Source organism: Lontra canadensis, unplaced genomic scaffold (genome assembly GCF_010015895.1).
Source record: "Lontra canadensis isolate GAN:19392208 unplaced genomic scaffold, GSC_riverotter_1.0 scaffold15, whole genome shotgun sequence".
NCBI lineage: Eukaryota > Metazoa > Chordata > Mammalia > Carnivora > Mustelidae > Lontra > Lontra canadensis.
In genome coordinates this window covers 1,748,464-1,770,234 of record NW_022631009.1, presented here as the reverse complement: position 1 = coordinate 1,770,234, position 21,771 = coordinate 1,748,464, and the positions used below count along the sequence as shown (strand labels likewise).

Below are 21,771 nucleotides of genomic sequence, written 5' to 3'. Positions count from 1 at the left end.
AGTTACTGTACCAGAAAAAAAGGTACCAGGTATTATTATTGGTGTCAGATAAAAGCATGGGAGATAAGGTTATAGGATGCCCCATACACCTGCCCAGGGAAATCTTCCGTGGTAGAATCTTTATTAAGAAGGGCACTGCAGCATTCATTTTGATAACTGTTAAACCTAGTAATTATTTTTAACTTGGCCAGGAGCTCTGGACATATTGGAGATGTCACTTTTTAATGCCCTGACATTTATGTCTTGGTTTTTCATTTTACATATTAAAATCTCAACAGGCAAATAAAATAGGCATGTTAAAGACTTTTCCAGTAGAATAGACAAAGTGAACTTACCTTCTAGTGATGAACTCAAACCAAAAGGCATTTGAGAATTACTCAGGTGAACATTCCTTCTACATTTAACTTTCTGAAACTCTGTTTAAGGATAAATAACCACATTAAATTGACCTTTCTGTTGTGTGTTTTATACAGTAAAGATACTACCTTCCATGGATTTTGGTGGCCAACTCTTCCAGTTTGTTTGGAACTAAGGCAGGTTCCTGGGATGCTGGATTTTTCAGATTTAAAACCAAGACAATCCTGGGCAAACCACAACACTTTTATCATCCTATTAGTCACCCACATTTCATTTTTACTTTATGCACACTAAAGCCTCTCTCACAGATTGTAATGTAACAGTTAGACCCATAATTAGGAACTAACAACAACGTGCGAACTATTGTCCACACTCTATCCTTCAACCCCGCCATGTGCCCAGGCTGGGTTAGAAAGACAAGGAATGCCACCAAATGAACAATCTGGGAAGTATTGCATTATCACTGACAACATCTGTACTTGAATATTCATGACAATTGCCACATAATGCCCACACCCTCAAAGACACCGTTGTGTGGGGAAGTCCCTTGAGAACTATAAAGCCCATATAAACATTCTATATTATTTATATATCCCTGAAGAACAAAGGAACTTGTCTACTGTATTATAGGCTCATGTATTTATATCTATATCACTATGTCTGATATATTTATATCTATATCACTATATGTGATATCACTATATATGTATCTATATCACTATAGATATTTAGCAAGTATCTATAGTGAATTGGCTGTTATTTACATCCAAAGTATATGAGGATACGGAAGTCATCTGTTTCCAATGTGACAAGACCCGGTTGTTTAAGAAAAGTTCTACCACGGACTTTGCTATTTGCATCTGCAAAGAAAAAAAATTCACAGAGAAAGGATAGTTGGTTTCCTTTTATTAGCTGGAGTGAAAGTGAAAAAAGACATAACAAACCCCAAATGTTCCTGGTGCAGTGACGGGAGGGTTAATTTTATTATGGATTTCATAGCACTGGGAAGTGTCAATCGATTAAGAGAGTTTGCAGTCCTGAGTGTTTTAGCCAGCCACCATCTGTTTCACAGAAGTTTGTTAACACAGCTGGAAAAGATGGAGTTGCCAAAGCTTTCTTAAGCCTTTCAAGTCTCATCTTTTCTTCCTCACCACCCCCACCCCCAGTAAAAGAGCTAAAACAATTAGAATGCCTTCCCCCAAGAACTAAGTAGGAGAGAAAGAAGTGACCTTTTCTTTTCTTTCCCCTGCCATGGCTGGATATTATCTTTGTTTGGGGCACTATTAAAAATACAGGTACAATTGTAGCTTCTGGAAGTCTTCAATATGACTTTAGTTTCCTTTTTTTTTTTTTTCCCTCTCTCTGAGTTATCTTATTGTGTTCAAGTATACATCATCACAGTATTGCCAGAAGTCACACTTCCCACTGAGAACCTATCTCTGTGATTGGATCTTCCCAGCCCTGCCTCAGTTTCCAAGTCAGATCTTTGGCACATTCACTGGGGCTAAGCCACTCATAGTCCCTAAATAGTCATGGTCAAGAAAACCACACATTCTGCTAATTCAAGTTCAGGGCTGAATTCATTACCCTTTAAAATTCCAATTAAGAACTGCCATACTCCCTAAACATTACTAAGAATGATGGTAAAAGGGCAGGGGCTGCTCACTGCTGGCCAGTGTGTTCCTGGCTGTATTTAAAACAATTTGCTTAAACCGGGAAATCAGGCGGCCAAGGGCCATCATTCCTTGACTGTCTTTTAAGGCCAAGCATAGTGCAAGTTCTCTATTTATATATTCTTATTTGTGTGCTCATAATCACATTTTATTTAACCCAGCTATTGCTTTACAGATGAAGAAATCGAAACTCAGAAAAGTTCAAGTGAATCAGGAAAAGCCACAAAGCTAGCGAGCACCAGTCAAGTCTAGACGGTTGCCAGATCTATTTCTTTCCCAGTGTCTCAACTTCTTGGCTGAAACGCAGGAGTTCCCGCCTCAAAGGTTTTAAGGCCTTTTTACCTGTGATAAAGGGTACCAAACACAGCCCCGTTTCAAGCCTAAATAATTATAGAATTGAATACTTGAACTGTCTTTCAGCTTCTCCATTTAGAACAATTGGATGAACGAATAACTGTCCTTTGGATACTCAAATTTTAATTTTCATTCATGTAAAAAGGATTTATTATGAGCCTCTTAAGTGCCGGCCAAGACGTCCTACGCTGAAATATCAGAGCTCGGGACAACGGACATGACCTCTGCCCTCATAAATATTTGTAAAATAACTCTCAAACTTTAGTGTCAATACAAAATAGCTGGGGACAACCTCTTGTGATCATGATTCTAAAATTCTGGGATGGTGTCCAGGAGCCTGCATTTTAATAAGTCTTCCCGGGATCTTTACGTAGAGAGGGTCCTCAGAGCAATATTGAAAGAGAAACTTCAAACAGACCCCCAGATTACAAATTATAATTACAGAGAGTGTCAAGTATTCTGTAAGAACAAGAGGCTATGAAAGAGGATGCAAGAGACACCGGATCAGACTGAACATCAGAAGAGGGAACTGATTTTCACCCAGGAAGTTTGGAATTAGCCAGATAGGGCCAGAAGCGCAGGAAGAATGCACGCAGAAGAGGGAGGTCGTAGACCGCATACAGGCTTGTTCACATCCCTGAACGAGGCCACAGCTCCAGAATCTGATTTCAGCTCTTCACAAATGATTTTGAACAATAACCAAAAGAGAGATTGCTTTCTGTAATCTGCCAAGTTTAATCCATTCTCTCCATTTCGATGGGCTGGGGAAATTTTCCAATGACCACTTCCTATGAGAGGAGTTTGGCCGATCCTCAAACTTCTATTATGAAGAGTCTAAGAGGGCATAAGCCCAGTGTTTAAGCACCCAGGTGTGGGCTGAACTCTCAGAAGCTCAAACAAGTAATATTGTGTGGACCTCATGAATATGATCATTTTGTGTGGCCTAGCGTGGCAGGGGGAGTTCTGCGCTCTGTGGAAGACCAGTCTCTACAATATAATCAGCTTCTCTGGGGCTCCAGCCAGGCTGTGTGACCACACAGTAGAGATGTTGTCAGAGGTCTCAGTTAGCTTTCTATGTACACAGGCTTTGCACACCCCTAATATAGAGTTCATTGTGTCATGATGGCACTGTCCTGCTGAAAGCATCATTTGTACAGTGTAGAAATGATGGGCCTTCATAGCTCAGCTTTCGCAGTTGGTGGCTTTGGGATTCTCAGGACAGATTTTGATTTCTAGACAGTGGGTAGAACTAAGTAACTAGAATCACTTTATAAATTAGTAAATTCTCCCTAACCTCAAGGGGAGGAGACCCCACAAAATACCTACTCCTCTCCTTCCCTTTCCTTCCTTTCTCTTCTTTCCCTTTCCCTTCTCTTCCCTCCCCTTCTCTCCTCTTCCATCCATCCATCCTTTCTTTCCCCTTCCTACCTACCTTCCTTCCTTCCTTCTTTCCTCCTTCCTTCCTCCCTTCCTTCCTTCCTTCCTTCTTCACTTAAAGAAACATTAACAGAGCAAATGGAAAATGGAATCCCAGCTCAAGCTACCCTCACAATCTAATGAGCAAAACAGGTGTATAAACAACTCATTGCTTGAAAATGACACCGTGTAATAATAAAATCATTATATCTCAAATTTAATAAGCATTTACTATATGACAAGCACTACTTAAAATGTTTTATAGTCATATACACATTCAATTTGCACCTGAGTCCTGAAAGATAGTCGCTATGTATATCCTCATTTTGCAGACCAGGAAACTGAGGTACAACGGGAAGAGATGGTTGGCTGAGTACATGTTCAAATCCATGCAGTTTGATTCTAGAGCCAGCACTGGATCTGCTTTGGCGTTCTATTGTTCAAATCGAACAGAATATATTACAGACAGGGAGGAGGCAGTGGTTCATGGTACTGGGGATCAATGGATGCTTCAAAGAGTGGGTTTGGATCATTTGTGCATCCACCACTGAATTGGGATTATGGTGGGGGGATGTAAGGTGGTGTTACCAAGATGAATATCCTTCCTGGTTTCATAGAACTTCTAGTAGAGCATAGGAGACAAACTTGAAAAAACAAAACTTCCATAGCATACAAGTTCTAGGTCCCACAGCAGAAGACAATGTGGAAGAGAGACATAGTCTCCCACAACTCCTTTTCATTATGGAGGGAAATCTTTAAGCCCTCTCCTCCCCTCACCCCTGCACCCTTCACCCCTTCCCCTCCCCACTGTCAGATTAAGGCTTCTCCTTAATTTCCACTGGCCAGGGTTGGGCCACATGACATTCACCAAACTAGTTATAGATCTAATCAACTGAATGAACCGTGATTGAATTGGAATGATCATGATTCTATTCAACTCTTGGGCAGGGAAAGGTACTCTCTTGAGTACAAGGGAGAATAGCTGTGCAATCAGTAAGGGCTTTCTGCCATCCAGGAAGAAGACAGGGTCTAACGCTATTTGGTAACCAATGGGACTGTCACACTGACACTGGGATATGGGTAAAACAAGCTTATGAAAGGGTTAATGACCCAATGAAAAAATGGGCATTGATGCTAAAAATCACTGGGGAACACCTGGATGATACTGAGAATTCTACTAATGTTATAGTTCACAGGATAAAAGGATGAATGAAGGGCCATTGCTAAATGAAGGGAACAGTAATTATAAAAAGGGCAGTAAAATATATCTTAACATTTATATGGTGCTGATCTTGTGCCATACACTGTTAAAGTTTTATACACATGTATGTATGCACACACCTATATATTCTCCCTCTTTATATAATGTATTTATAATACATGTGTTACTTTAGTTAATCCACACCTTCCTATAAGCTAGGTAATATTATTATCCCATTTTACAGATCAACAAACCTAAGCACAATGAGGTTAAGCAACTTGCCTAACATATATTAGAATGAAGTTGTCCATTATGCTATGTGGTACCATTGAGAAATATGCCAATGCTTATTTTTAAATGATATATAAGTAGCCAAAGACTCCAGTCATCTAACAATCAAAGGCAAATTTACCTAATTCTTAACTTTAGACAAATTTCATTTACATACTTTTATTAGGATTGCTAAGCACATTTGCTGAAAAAAGAAAAATGTGTGAAGATTTTGTCTGAAATAAGGCTGTGACACTACATGTCAGAGCTCTTCCTTCCTTGCCAATTCTTCACAATTCCACCAAGGCTCAAGATTCAATGCAGGTGGAAGAAAGGATGCTTTACTCCTGTTTTGGCTCTGTGTATAAGAGGAGGGCACATAGGCAGGGATAGTTTTAGAATGTGGGGAGATATTCTTAGTCTTAGACACACATCTATAACCTGATGTTCTTATGGGGAAGTTAAACAAATAAACAACAGGTCTTTCATATTCTCTGCCCAATGCATGCCATTCTGTGGTCCTTTATGGTGTATTTTGGACCCTAAGATACGTCATTAACTGACCCAGTCACCTGTACCCGCACAGTCAATATTTGTGACCTAAAATAGGCATTTAAGAGGATGGGAACGTTATGCATCTACATTTTTTTAGGTTATGCAAAAGTGAATGCGTATTTTTTGAAAAAAGAAATAATAAAGAGGAATGTGAACAGATGGTAATCATTTTTAAATTTCAGGTGGTGTGATTATGAACAATATGCTTTTTCAATGTTTTACATTTTATCTAACATTGTGCTATGTTGATACAACAAAAATTGATTCACATTTGTAGATATAGCTATTGATTGGAGAGAATTTATAGATGACTCTTACCCTGTACTTGCTGTTTTCCAGGTGCTGTGCTTTAAATGTCTTGTCTTATTTGAAAGAAATGATATTGACATGACACAGCTACCCAGCATTTTACCTTCTGCTCTCTCATCCTTATTTAAAGCCTCCTTTCCCCTGTTCTACCATCCTTCTCTAGACTTACCAGCAGTGCAAATACTTCCCCTTCTCTGTGCCTATTAGTAATATGTGATTGCAATTATATAAGAAAACCTAATTGTATTACTATATATTCCTACAATAATGCCTTTGGAAGAAGAACCAGAGTCTAAATGCCAAAGAAGAGGAAAAAATTATTAGTTGAATTTGAGGCAGCAGTCATGAGCTGGTCCCAGATCTCATATTTAATGTCCCCAGCCATCTCTGATTACTTTGTCATTGAATATGAAATCTGGAATTAAGCAGAAAATAGTCAGAAGGGGGAAAACCACAGATGCCCCCGCCAACCCTGCTTTTATTCTCTTGCAACTGCTTCATAGATAGGCATGGCCTCCAGATGAAGGCTAAATGGTAGCACATTGTTGGGAAAAGTGATAGAAATCCTCCAAAGTTTGTAATTAGTGACAATCAGATATTCAGTGTGGTAAGGTGTGTGGAGTAGGGGAGGGGACCATAATAGCCATTACCCAGTGTTAAATAATGTGGAAACATCTCTGGTTAACAACAAGCCCATAGTTCAACATGTTGGCGTTAAGTCTGTACTAGTTGAAGGAGTGGGAATGGAAGGCTTTAGACCAAAAGCACTTGCAACCTATGAGAAAGAATATGGGATTTATGGATCCCAAGTATATTTCCAGTTCTCAGATCTACTAATTCTGGACTGTGTGATTAGAAGCAAGTCAGTGGTGAAGTCAATACCTAGCACAGAATAAAATTTGTGGATTAAAAAAAAAAAAGAATGTCCTGGGGTATGATAGCAAATAATAGTAAAAAAGAATGACAAAATGTTTGTTACAGTATAATTTTAACTATGTAAATATATGCATATGATATATGTATACATGTATGTTAATATATGTGTATGCTTATACATTAAATATATGTGCATATCTATGTGTATATATGTTACCTGAGTTGTATATTTCTCTAGACACAAGAATGCGAAAAAATTTACCAAACTAGTCAGAGTGAGATTATGGCTGAATTTGATTTTTTTTCTTTGTGCTTTTCTGTGGCTTCAAAATTTTTCGCTTTGAGCAAAGCTTTTATAGTCAGAAGAAAAAAAAACAGAAATATATATATATATATATACACATAAATATATGAAAGAAGATTTAAAAAACACTCCCACACACATATACACATATACACACACCTTAACTTTCATTATTCTTTGTTTCTCCCCTTTAACAATGATGAAAAGGTCATTTTGAAGGCTTAAATACATATACAAATACACAACATTTCTGCATAAAATTGTTAATATGAGAATGAGAATTTAAAAGGTGTTTGGATACCAGGAATTGGAATTATATTTTGGGTTATTAATCAGCCTTGTAATCGCTGGATATTTTCCAAGCTTACCAGATGGTCCTTACTTTTTAAATTTCCTTCTTTCTCCCTTGGTTCTACTCAAATAATAAAAGACAGTGAAGACCATGATCTACCACTCTGCTGGCACAATTTGAAATTCTGATGAGAAGTTAAAAACTCTTTAGGTTTGATTTAGTTAGTAAATTAAAAGGGTAAAAGTTAGACATTTGGTGAAAGAGCTCATATACCTCAACGTCATCTTTGAATTCACTATGGGTTCATGGCCCCCACTGCTCACCATATTTGGCAATGATGACCACTCATCACTTATTCTGCATTTTTGTGGCTACCACCTGTTTTAGGATACTGGACCCAATTCCAACGCGCGCGTGTGTGTGTGTGTGTGTGTGTGTGTAGGCTTCTTCACATCAACGGCAATTCTCATATACCAGTGAGGTGTTTGAGAATTCGATTTAATTCAGCTAAGTTTCTGACACTAATTGGATATAGCATCAAATCCCACTAAAGGTAAAGGGCTCAGTCCCCTGATTGCTGTCCTCTCCAGTCATAAGCCTGGGCTTTTACCTGTGTTTCTGTTAGACTGGCCACAAATTGGAAGTTCCGATGACCCCCTCCTTGGATTTGATTAATTTCTTAGAATGGCTCACATTACTCAAGAAACTCATTTACTCACTAGATTACTGATTTATTACAATGGATATTAATGGATGTGAGACAACAGCTAGATGAAGAGACATGTAACACAAGGTTCAGAACAAAGGAACTTCTGTTCTTGTGGGTTTGTGGCCCAGCTTGGTGGCATGTGAAAGCATTCTGGTCCCCCAACATGGAGGCTCTCCAAACCCCTTCCTTTTGGGGTTTTTATGGAAGTTTCATTACACAGGCATGACTGATTAACTCAAAGGCTGTGGGTTATTGATTCGACTTCTAGCCCTTCTCCCATTTCTAGAAATAAGGAAGTGGGACAGAAAGTTTCAACCCTCTCTTCCTGGTTGGTCCCCCTGGCAACCAGTCCCCATCAGTTAGGTGCTTTCCAAAAGTTATCTTCCGTTAACATAAACCCAATTATGGTGGAGAGGGTTGGTTTTGAATAGCAAGACACCCATTTCACCTTTCTGGCCCTGAAGTACTAGCAGGAACGGAGGACAAGGGATCAAATAGTATAACAAAAGATGCTCCCATTTCTCTTACACTCAGGAAGTTCCAAGGGAGCTGTGAGCTAGGAACTGTGGATGAAAACCAAAAACACATAAGAAATACAATTTAGTCATCTCAACGACCATATATGCACACTTCTTATAAATTGCAATATCTCACCGCCCTTTCTCTGACCCTTAAAAATGATCAGCTAGAATTCTATTTTTTTATATTAAAATTATTTTTGGTTTTCCTCTTCTTCCCTCCTCATAGTCTATCTTCAGAGTCTATCCTATATACCAGCCTTAAATATCCTAAAGCATGGTTCTTACCATTTTGTGTTCATGGTAGCTAGTGGCTTCCATTGCCATTAAAATAATAAGAATGGAACTAAGACATAGCCGGTATATTCAGAGTCCCAGTAAGAAACAGAACAGAGACTTTAATGAAATGACTTCATTTAAAGTCTGGACAACATTAGGGAAATAATGAGGAATGTTGGGGAAACTGGAGACTGACATCAAAGGAAGCTGCCTGAGAAAGGAAAGAAATTATGTTATGAGAGCCTGGTGATATCTGGAGCCATAGAGAAGCTCCTGACCTACATGAGCCATTGTCACGAAAGGACACGGTCACTGCCTCAGCAGGGAAGGAGTGGGGAAAAACATACCATGGCTTGTACCTCTTCCCATTTTCAAATCTCTGGCCAGTGCCTTCCATTGGCCAAGCTCAGCCAGGAGTCAGAGGGTACAGGACCACAGGTGATGTGGTCTACAGAAGTCAGCCTTCAGGTCACAGAACTAGGCAGAGAAAGGCCAGTAATGGATCTGGAGGGTGAACTAGTGGAGGGCCCCATCAAATAACTAGTGTATCTAGCATGATGTGCTAAAAAATTATGTTTTTATTTTTTTCTAATTCCATCAACATTCTTGAAAGTTATTATTATTTCTACACTACAGTTTGAGAAACAGAGGTCCATAATGGCCAAATAAATTGATTCCAGCCCCTGAAAACTGGTAAAGCCAGAATTCAAACTGAGATGTATCTGAGCTCAAAATCTGTGTTCTTCATGAATAAAACTCTATGGCTTTTGGCCCGTTATTCAAGGGTTCAAGTGTCTTTCTAATCTCTTACTTGAATTCATGTGCTTAGCCAGGCTGAATCAGCATCACCTGGGCAAACATTATCACTTCTGATAGTAAGTCCTGCCTTTTCATTTCCAATGACCAAATATATTTATATCCGTCTCTTCAAGCCCTACTCAAATTATGCCCTATTTTTCAAACCTTCCCAGAGGGCACCAGCTGACAGGATTCCACCTTTCACCTAAATTCCTGAATCTCTTAGATTTCTCATTTAGCACTGTTACAAGATAAATTGAGGCATATTGAAAATTTTAAGAATTTAGTTGAACAAAATTGATTTAAATTGAGTAGCATCCAATCCAGCAGATAGAAAGGAGCTGCAAGGAGCTGTACAAAATGAGACTTCTATAGGCAGAAGGGAGTGGGAACAAGGAAATTATAGTAGGCAAAGAAGTGGGCTGGTTATTGCAGTTACCTTACTTTAGGGAATGCAGGGTCTATCAGGCAGATTGTCTAATAGTGCTGATCATGTCATTCCTCACTGACTGGCTTAAGATTCCCTTTATGGGAGAGCTGAAATTGTAATAAAGTTAAGTCTAGGCTTAGTGACATGGGACTTAGCATAAGCTAATCCATCTCAGTTCTATTGTTCTTTTTTTTTTTATATATAACTGCCCTCAATGTAATGCTGCCTTGTAATGTTATTGATTTGATGGCTCACCAACAAAAAAGGAAAATACAACTCACATAGGGCAAATACATTGATCATGATAATTTACCTAGTAGAAGATGGAGACAGATTGATTTCAACACAAGCTCTTCTTCTTCTTCTTCTTCTTTTTTTTAAGATTTTATTCATTCAGGGACGCCTGGGTGGCTCAGTGGGTTAAAACCTCTGCCTTCAGCTCAGGTCATGATCCCAAGGTCCTGGGATCGAGCCCCGAATCGGGCTCTCTGCTTAGTGGGAGCCTGCTTCCCCCTCTCTCTCTCTGCCTACTTGTGACCTCTGTCTATAAATAAATAAAAAAAATCTTTAAAATAAAAAGATTTTATTCATTCATTTATTTGAAAGATCGGGGAGGAGCAGAGGGAGAGACTCTCAAGCGGATTCTGCACTGAGCATGGAGCCCAACTTGAGGCTTGATCTCATGACCCTGAGATTATTATGTGAGCTGAAACCAAGAGTCAGATGCTCAATAGACTGAACCAGCCAGGTCCCCCAAGCTCTTCTTAATTGATCATAATCAGAAATGTTTTCATGCTACAAGTGTAATAGTAGAGGTATTCTGGTAATATTTTACCTGTTATCTGATATGTAAAGGGATCCAAGCCATTTTTTAAAACTTTTACTCATTTATTTGACAGAGATCACAAGTAGGCACAGAGGCAGGCAGAGAGAGAAAGGGGGAGCAGGCTCTCTGCTGAGCAGAGAGCCCGATGTGGGGCTCGATCCCATGACCCTGAGACCATGACCTGAGCCAAAGGCAGAGGCTTAACTCACTGAGCCACCCAGGTGCCCCCCAAGCCATTTTTTGAATGAGTTATAGAAGAATTAAGAAATTAGCTCTCAAGATCACTCTTAAAGTTTGTGACAAATAGAATAACGTGAAAGGAAATATGACACAATTTAGACTATATCTCAAATCAGGACACCTTTACACTTGTCAGTCAAGAAATATGTGAAGCTCTGTCCCTTTTTGGCTGACACTTTCTACATCTTATTATCTAAAAGTGGGGAACCACAGGGTCTTCACTGGGGGCTATTTGAATTGGCTTCAGTTTTCCAGCCCTGCGAAGAATTTCTTTTGCCTTCTGTGATGAAGTGGCCAGGGATGTAAGGGTGAAATTCAGAATTTTTGAACTAGAACATTCATTACTGCATTGCAGATGAACCAACCCTTGACAATCGAAGACACCGGTTTTTCTTCCATATCCTTTGTTCTGCTTCAGACATTTACAAGGCAAGTAGACATCTTAGCATTCATTCAATTCAACAGTGAAAAACCACCATTGTGGAATTTTTAGAGGCTAAGATGTTACTATTGTTCCACATAAGATCTGGGCATTTAAGAGTTTCTAAGTCCGGTCTCCAAGGTTCTTAGTCAACATAGCAGAAAGATTCTAAACCAATAATGAACTTTAGAGAGCTTTGGGAAATGCTCATTTAAAAGGTTTCATTTTTCAGGACAGATTTACTGCACCCTAATGATGGGAAAAAATTGCTGTGTCCTTCTGAACACTTCTAGTCTGACAAAATGATTTTTAAATTAAAGCCAGACACAAGATAACAATTTTTTTTCTTTCTGATTTTTTGCTTTTATTTTCATTACAATGCAGATAGAAAACCTCATGGACTAGGGTGCCTGGGTGGCTCAGTGAGTTAAGCCTCTGCCTTTGGCTGAGGTCATGATCTCAGGGTCCTGGGATCGAGCCCCACATGGGGCTCTCTGCTCAGCAGGGAGCCTACTTCACCCCCATCTCTCTGCCTGCCTCTCTGCCTACTTGTGATCTCTCTCTCTGTCAAGTAAATAAGGATAATCTTGAAAGAAAGAAAGAAAGAAGAAAAGAAAGAAAGGAAACCTCATGGACTTACAGAAAAAATTTAGAGAGGGCAATAAGTAAATATGTATCTAAGGAAATTTTATATATAGCATACAAGAAATTTAGTTTTCAATGAAAATGGGTTTTGTGATATCATGGATTAATCTCTGCTTCATGCTAGTGTATCTAGGAATTAATTAACTGACAACGGTAATAACAGTGATGATCACGACTTCTGTTTATGAAATGTCTACTGGATTTCAGACCTTGTGTTAAATACTTACATGTATCTTCTACTTCAATCATAACATCTATCCATCAATGTAAGCATTATTATTCCATTGTCCATATGAAAAACATGTGAGTCTCAAAAAGATTACACAGCTTGTTCAAGATTGCTTATTTTTTTAAGTGACAATATTTAAACCCAGGTTCCAGGTCTTTGTAACTAACAAACCCATGCTTCTAAGTCTCATGCATACTTTCTACTATGATTATAAAGAATTGTGCTAGATACCATGGAGAATTCAAGACATATATTATTTCAAAAATATATTTATAAAAAATATAAGATATAAATAATATAAGTTATATTCATATTATATATGTCTATATAAAAATATACATATTGCCTTACTATCACATATCACGTAATGAATTTGAGGAGACAAAAACAAATTTGCCAAAATAAGTAACTCAAAATGTGTTTATGGAAGGAATGGGTATATGGTATTTCCTCCTAAATTTTCTGATAGTTTATAAAGGAGTAAACTCAATACAGACTAAAGAAACCAAGATGGTTCCATGAAGAAGGTAATTTTGAGCTGGCTTCTACTGGATGCATATGTCTGGCATAGGAACAAAAGGAGGGTTATTTGTTTGGGTGGGGGGCAGGCAGGAAGCTGGAAGGGATAAGATAGAGCATGACATAATAATGGAATCAAGAGTAATAACTCTGGAGGAAGGAGGGAGACAAGGAGTACAGAGATGACTTTGACACTATTTATGCAGTAATAATAACAGCTGTCATTAAAGAACTGTCAGATATTGTGCTAATTGTCATATATTCATAAATCTCATTTAAGTATTAAATAAGTCTGGGAGTTTGGTCTTAATTGTTTGCCCATCTTTACTAATGAGAAAAACTGGGTACATGGAGGTAAAAGTAACTGTTCAAAGTACACAGTAAGTGGTGCACCTGGGTGGCTCAGTTGGTTAAATATCTGACTCTTGATTTTGGCTCAAGTCATGATCTCAGGGTCATGGAATTGAGTCCCATGTCATTGGGCTCTGTGCTACATGGGGAGTCTGCTTAAGATTCTTTCCCTCTGCCCCTCCCCACCATTTGCTTTCTTTCTCTCTAAAATCAATCAATCGATGAATCTATCTATCTTTTTAAAAAGTACACAATAAGTGATAAAGCTAGAATGAAGCTGAAATCTTTTGACTTACAAACTTGGATTCTTAATCTAATACAATTTTTGTCAGGATATCTGGGTAGGGATACTGCAATATGTACTTGAAGGTGGTTATCAGTAATACTGAGTTTAAATTCAGTATAATATAGGTTGGAAGAAATAAAGGATATCTTGTATTTCTTCTATTCAATAAACATTATTGAGTGCCTAAGTACAAGGCAGGGGGCCAAGTGCTGTGGGAAGTTCAAGAAGATTGAAGCAGGGTCTCTGACCTCAAGGAGGTTCTAATCATTGTGGTAGGTTAAGACATGTAGATTAATACATAGCGTACAAAGTACTATATAATATGTATTTTCAAAGGGGCAGAAATGGACAAGAAGAAAAGCAGAGATAAATAATTTCCAAATTAATCAAAGACTTCATGGAAGTGGTGGAATCGGATATGTGCAGGATTCTTATAGGACAGAGGCAATCAGAGTTTATTACACAGGGATAAACCAGTGTGAGCTCAGAGATATGGAACAAGATTGCTCATATATGGTATTATTTGACTAGTGCATGAATACATACAGGGTTGTAATGGGAATGAATTTGGGAAGATTTAATGAGATCAATGAGGAGAGTTTTCATGTCAACATAATAGCCAGACTTTATGTTGCAGACCATGAGGAGTTACTGAAGGGTAATGAGCTGGGAAAATAAACTCTTCAAATGAAAAGATATTCTGTCTTTTCAGTCCTTGCCTGGCACATATTTGCTCTTGATAAATATTTGATGAAGGAATCTATGATCTGCTATCACATAGTAAGGCTATGTTTAGGAAGGCAGCAATATATAAAATGAGTTATAAAGGGGAAAGACCAGAGTAAAGGAAACCAGTTAGAAGGCTGTTGTGTTCAAACAGGAAAGCAAAACTGAGAGTTTCAACGAGGTTCTGGTGGTGGGAACAGAATTCAAAAGAAGGATATGAGAGCCATCATTAATGCAGCACAGTCAACACCTGTTGACTCACAAGTGATAGTGGGGAAAAATGAAAAAGGAGTCAGATATGGAACCTAAGCGTTGAGCCTAATGAAGAAGTAAGACACTTAAAAATAGTCGATTCAGGAGTTGGAGTTGCTTTGTTCATATGTTCAAAGAATATGTTTGAAGGACTACTGTGTACCAGGAATTTTTCTGAGATGTTTGCTATACACCAGACACAAACCAGACAAAATCCCTGCTCTCCTTGAGCTTATATTATTTAACAGGTGGGGAGAAGGTAGAACATCAAAAATAAGCAATCATTGGGTTTTTTTTTATATTTAAATGTTATGAGAAAATAGAGCAATGGTAATGGGATTGTGCAGTGGCAGTGAATAGTTGTCATTTTAAACAGGGTGGTGAGGGTAGGCATTGGGTTGAGCTGCTATTTGTGGGACAAACTGGACATGAGAGGTACACATTGAGATCTGAGCCATTTGTTTTGAGGTACCAACAGATGGGGTATGGGTGAATAAGAAGAAAGAACATTTCTCTATCCTCTACCTGAAGACCAAAGGTAAAACTCTGGGGAGCACCAACATCTAAAGGCTGAAAGGTACCAGAGTAGTTATGAAGGGACAAAGAAGAGAGCTTTACACTCATTTAGAAATGAATATACTCTACTATTTTATCTGATTTGAAACACCTCCCTGCTTAGAAGTCAGGCCTGGGTATTTAAAGCTCCATTGAAAACTTTTCAGTTTCTCCTTAAGAGGAAGACCGATTGTCCCACATGACGAGCCTTCTATGAAACTTTTAATTCTCATATAATAATAGGAAAAAAACCCACAGGATGCAACTGCAGTTGTAAATACAATTTAGTGTGAATGCTTCAATTTTGCTCTATTATTCCTCACACTTACCACAGAACTTGGTACATAGAAGTGCACATCAGTTGAGTAAAAATTAAGCTAATCGATGCCCTACCTTTAGAGAATTGTATTGATGATGAGGTTATTCAACTACTATGTAGCAAAAACAGACTTGAGTGATGTGATATGGTAGCCTTGACTTAAGGGATCAATCCAGTGTGGATACCATCTGCTGATTCCAGGACCCAACTGACCTTCCCATACAGAGCAGAGTCCCCAGAAGGTCATGAGGGTTAGTTCTCTTCCTCTGGGCTTTTGAAATCTATAACATCAAAGCCAGTGATTATCTATTTTCTTTCATTAAAGTAGATTCTAAAACATCTCATACATTGAAGACAATATTTCATATTGGACCAAACCTTTCTTGATGGAAGTGAAGTTTATTTCCTACTGTTCTTACTGCATATTTGAATGTGTTAGAGATTCTGACATTTAGGGTACTTTTTGACTATTACTTTATCACATTGTTCTCAAAAGAAATCATCATTTGCTTCTACATTGTGGTTAATTAAATGCTGCACTTTCAGGAGATATTTATTGACAATTGACTTACATCTTAATTTTTAAAATTTGATTTTCAAGACTTACATAGGTGGAGGAATGTAAACTTTAGATCTGGTTCCCCAGAATTGTTCACTCTTGGTTTTTTTTTTTTTGCAGGTGAGCCAAAGATCGCTCTAGCGATAGAATCTAGGTTCTATATTAAATGAAGAGAGGGGGAAACATTTTCTGACTTTTTCCCGAGATTGGAAAGATTTCCCCAAATGTTTTCTCTATTCAGATAAGGGAGCCAAAGGCCAAGGATAGCAGCTTGTCTGGATTAGAAGGTTGATTGTTTTCACTCTTGTTGTGTTTTGTTCCTTAATGTAGACCAGGATGTCAGGGGTCTTCTGTGAAAGACGCTGAGGACAGCAGAGACACAGGGTGGGGCCAAGGAAGAGCGACCCTGAGGTACATGTAGTGGCAGGGTGGGGGAGGGGATGGAAGCAGAGATCAAAGAACCAAAAACTCCTCCATCTTGCATAGCAGAAAAGACTTTGGCAACTCTTTGATGTCCAGTGTGCCCTCTGCCCCCAGTCAGAAGCGTGTCTAGGGACTTGAGTGAGGGCAGATTTGGGTAGGGCCATTTTACAGGTCTATGAAACAGAGAGCATCTTTTAAGTAGCTTCTAAAAGAGACACACAGAAAAAAAAAAATTATTCTAATTCCTGACCTACAGGAGCTTACACTCTAGTTCAGTAGAAAAAACCTGAGCAACTTGCACTGAACTTCTTTTTCCTCTCTTTGGTCCATTCCTGGTGTTCTGTTTTTGGCATTCCAGAGCAGGTATGAATTCTCTACAATGATATGCTCATATGCTTCTTTTTTTTTCTTTCTGCAAACAGAACAATCAAGTCTTCCCCGCCTTCCGGATAGCATAGGTTTTGATAGGACAACTTAACTGCCAAACTAACTTTAAATTCAGAACTCTTAAAAAAACAATGCTGAGTTAGCGAAATAAGTCAATCAGAGAAAGACAATTATCATATGATCTCCCTGATATGAGGAAGTTGAGAGGCAATGTGGAGGGTAGGAAGGGAATAAATGAAACAAGATGGGATTGGGAGGGAGACAAACCATAAGAGACTCTTAATCTCGTGAAACAAACTGAGGGTTGCCGAGGGGAAGGGAGGGGGTGGTTGGGTTATGGACATTGGGGAGGGTATGTGCTATGGTGAGTGCTCTGAAGTGTGTAAACCTGGCGATTCACAGACCTGTACCCCTGGGGCTAATAATACATTATATGTTAATAAAAAATTAAAAATAAAAAAAAACAATGCTGAGAATATAGCACAGGACAATATGAAACTGGTAACTGCAAAATGACATCTCAGGCAGCTGTGGGTTAAAAGGCAAGTCATTGGTGCCGTTTTATAAAGTAAAAGAGGAATCTTGAGCATGTGTAAGTATGAAAACTAAATAATAGATGGTCTTTTTTAAATCAATGTCCTTCATCCATGAAGTCAACTTCACATTGAGATTCCATCTAACACACATATGGCCCCGCAGAGAAGTTAAAAAGAAATCTCCCTCCCTCATTCAACCCAGGTCCACCAGTCTGATTTTCTTTGTTCTGGCTTCCGTGATTGGCACCTAGTGATTCTTCTACCTGCCAGGACTGGAAACATCTTCATTAACTAGGTAGTAAGGAAAGCAGAGAAGATGTGCATCCTAAACTACTAGTAGGTTTAGAAGGCTACAGAAATTACCTTACCTAACCTGCCTGGCATGGCATTGTTGCTCAGCTCAGACCCTATTAGCAAGTTACAAGCTACTGGTCTTCAAGAGAATGCTAATCATTTGTCTCTGGATAAGGAACAAAAGGGAACTGTATTCTTTACAATGAAGTAATATTAAGTATCAGGACAATAAACATGTTGCAATCCATCCCCTTCCAAAAATGTCCCCACTATGGTCTCAGTCCTTTCCTGGATCTTTAAGAACAAGAAGCTTAATGTAAGAGAAAGGTCATGTAAAAACAGTGGTTAATTTTCCCTTGGTGTACTGCATCTCCACACAAGAAATTTGCATGTATATAATTAAAATGACTTTGATTTTGAACAACAGTTCGAGCCATCACTGAAATGTACTTTGAAGACAATAAAAGAAACTTGATGATTCTAGTGTTCTACCAGTTTTCAGTCTTTGAAAGAAAATGCTGTTATTGTCTGTCAGCAGAGAGATGTACACGGATAAAGGAGCTTCGAGCTAGCCTCCTCAGTGCAGTAGGCAGCATGTCAGCCTCATAATCTGAATCTGGGTCCTGAGTTCAAACCTCAGAGGAGGCATCTTAGCTTTTCACCTTCTTTCTCCGTCAAAAGAAGAAAAAAAAGAGAATTTTCAGAATAACCTCCTTTTAGTGATTTCACATTCCTCTTAGTAACTTCACTTTTTTTGGACTAATATTAGTTAATAGTTACACTGAAAATAAAGAGGTGGGCCATGGCAAAAAACAGGCCGATTGAAAGTTACTATTATATAACTGGATGCCAAAACTCGTGTCGAATCTTTCATCAAAGACATTGTTTCACATAGGAAGTGCTACATGGATTGAGATTATAATGAATTGGACATAAAACTAAAAATATTATATAAGAGAATCTGGTTGTAAGCTGATGATATATATGTAATCACATAATTATACATACATATTACACACACACATGCACACACACACACACACACACACAACATATGTAAGAAAAACCTATGGAAAGAGTGCATTCCTTTTGATACCAAGAAGGGTGGTAGTGGTTAAGAAAGAGTGTGGGGGTTTTAATGGGGTGCTTTGAACCTTAGGGAACATACACTGACCAAAAAAACCTGTGTGTATGTGTGTTAATGGGTGTAAGAAGGAGTGGGAGAGCAAGAAACCTGGGAAGGTTCAATATGCATTCAATTTCAAACTCAGAAACTGGGCCAAGAGGCCAAAATGCTTAGATATACATTAGGATTAGTACAAGCAATCAGTCTGGGGCTTTTAAGCAATGTAGTGGTCTTTAAAAAGGAACATTGGGCAATCTGTAAAAATAATCAAAGGGCTGTGGAAAGGCTTGCTTTTTATCCCAACACTTTCAGCCAATCACTAACCATCCCTTTTGCTCCAATTACTGTGGACTGAAGAGAAACGAAGTGGGTTGAAGAGAAATGGAGTGTTCTGGAAAAATGTGGATAGAGTCTGAGCATAAGGAGTTGAAATTAATTAATCTTTTTTTTTTCTTTACATAAGTGGCTAAGACAGAGGTCCTTCTCAATAGTTTGGTACATAATTAAAGAGCCTTTGAATTTATTGAATTAATAAAATAAAATTGAATTAAATGTTTAAAAACTTTATGCCAAGGAAGATCCAGGCACCAAGACAATAGTATTAAGAGCAACTGATTAGAAAAAATAATCATAGTATAGGATCCTAAAACTGTACCTTGGATTTACTATGAAAAATGGAATGTGGGGTCTGACTTCGAAGGCCAACAGAGAACAGATGCATCAAAGTCTGGGTTATATTACACTAATCTCTTAAGGGTCTTTTATCTAATCTCTCCTTGGCTATTGCTAAGTGCCAGGGATATGATTGCCACTATATAAATATCAGAGATTATCTGAACTTCTCAAGAGACATCCATCTAATAGACATCAAAACCAGTCAGGCATTGTGTGTCTTTGGTCTTTCTTTAGCAGAAACAGGCAAATCCAATCTTCCTTTAACAAAGGACCTGTAATTTACCAACTTCTAAATATTTTCATTTTTATTTTACCTTCCTGAACCTAAAATAGCATTTTTGATATTAGATCCTCTAAAAGCCAAGAGCAGTGGAGAATATTTAGTTCATTAGTTCCTGATTTAAATAGTCATGCAAACTAACCCTAATCTATAGATCTGGTCATGAGGGGGAGAAAAGAAAATAAGAAGTCACGAAGTAGAGAAGTGAGTATGCAGGTAAAATCATAATGGTCTACAGTCTTTCTTGAGACAGTAGACTATCCACATGCTTAAATAATACATCATAGGTTTTGCAGCTGCACACCCATGGGTCTGAGGACCATCTCTGCCATGGGATAGTGGTATGAGCCCCTCCCAAGCTATTCATAACTTTGAGCCTCTAGGTTTCCTAAATCTGTAATATACAGAAAATACAAACCTCAGTGGTGAAAATGAGAGGAGTTCACTTACCTAAAGTGCTTGGCACAGTCCTCGACCTGCTAAACACTCAGTAGAGAGCAGACACTTTGTTCCTGGTACTTGTGACCAGTAAAACCAGTAAAAGACTGAGGAAAAGTGCAGAAAGTAGGCCTCTTGACAAAAAAAACGGGACCCTGTCTTACATCTCTAAGGAGAATCTAGGGGGCAAAAATGCTGAATCAGACATATTAAGGATAACAGAGTAGAGATTAGACCTTTTCTTTATCACACTGAATCAACTATCCGTTTCTCCTTTTAAGACATCTGCAGATGTAGATATATGAATCTATTTTGATACAGTTCTCTCATGATAAAAGGTATTGGGGCGCCTGGGTGGCTCAGTGGGTTAAAGCCTCTGCCTTCAGCTCAGGTCATGATCCCAGGGTCCTGGAATGAAGCTGCATGGGGCTCTCTGCTCAGCAGGGAGCCTGCTTCCCCCCACTCCTCTCTGGCTGCTTCTCTGCCTACTTGTGATCTTTCTGTCAAATAAATAAATAAAATCTTTAAAAAAATTTTTTTAAAAGGTATTGATTCTCTTATGATAAAATGTGCCATGTCTCTCTTCATCCTTTTATCTTGACGTCTAACAAAATGCATAAAAAATAGTAGTTACTCGTATTTGATCAACTCCATTCAGACAAACACCAATTCATTATAATATTTTGTTAGTATCTTGCCTCATATGTACACACGTCTATCTTTCTCCATGCAATTGCCAACTGCGGGGGTGGGGGGCAGGAATTGTTTTACTCACTTGGCCAGTACCTGCTTCAGTCAATGATGCTGGCTGCATTGCAAACCCTTCCTGTCCAATCCCTCACATCACCATTTTTCTTCCCTTAGCTTTCTCCCTCTTTCTTACTAACATCTCTATTGAATAATAAGAGCAAAGGCTCACTTTGTGACATTTTTTTTCTTCTGTGGTTTCCTGGCACAGAGAAACTGTAACATCAAAAGGAAATCAGCGTTGTGTGCAGGAACCCTAGTTTTTTGAATGCTTGTTTATTTCATCCAGGAGACAATAAACCAAATTCCTGTTTGAAAAGAATAATTATACACGTGTAAGTATTTTCTGAGAAACAATTTCCCAGAAACAGGATGTTAGATCCAATGATATGCACACTTCTGTTATATAGCCAGATTTCTTTTCCAAAATTTACAGAAATTTCCAGACTCATCACTGCTCTTGAGAAATGGTATATGAGAGTATTGTTTTCCTTGTAATCTCATGAGCACTGGGCACAAACATGATCTTACGTTTTTGCCAATCTGAAGGGCCAAAAGTTTTATTTTATTGTTGCTTTTATTTTCATTTCCCTGAA

At 38.4% G+C, this 21,771-nt stretch overlaps 1 non-coding gene across 1 annotated transcript; it reads left to right on the top strand.

The window, feature by feature from the left end:
* The first annotated feature begins 18,480 nt into the window (after positions 1-18,480).
* On the top strand, positions 18,481-18,557 carry TRNAM-CAU. The gene has a single exon. It is a non-coding gene; the product is annotated as a tRNA-Met (tRNA).
* Positions 18,558-21,771: the final 3,214 nt, after the last annotated feature.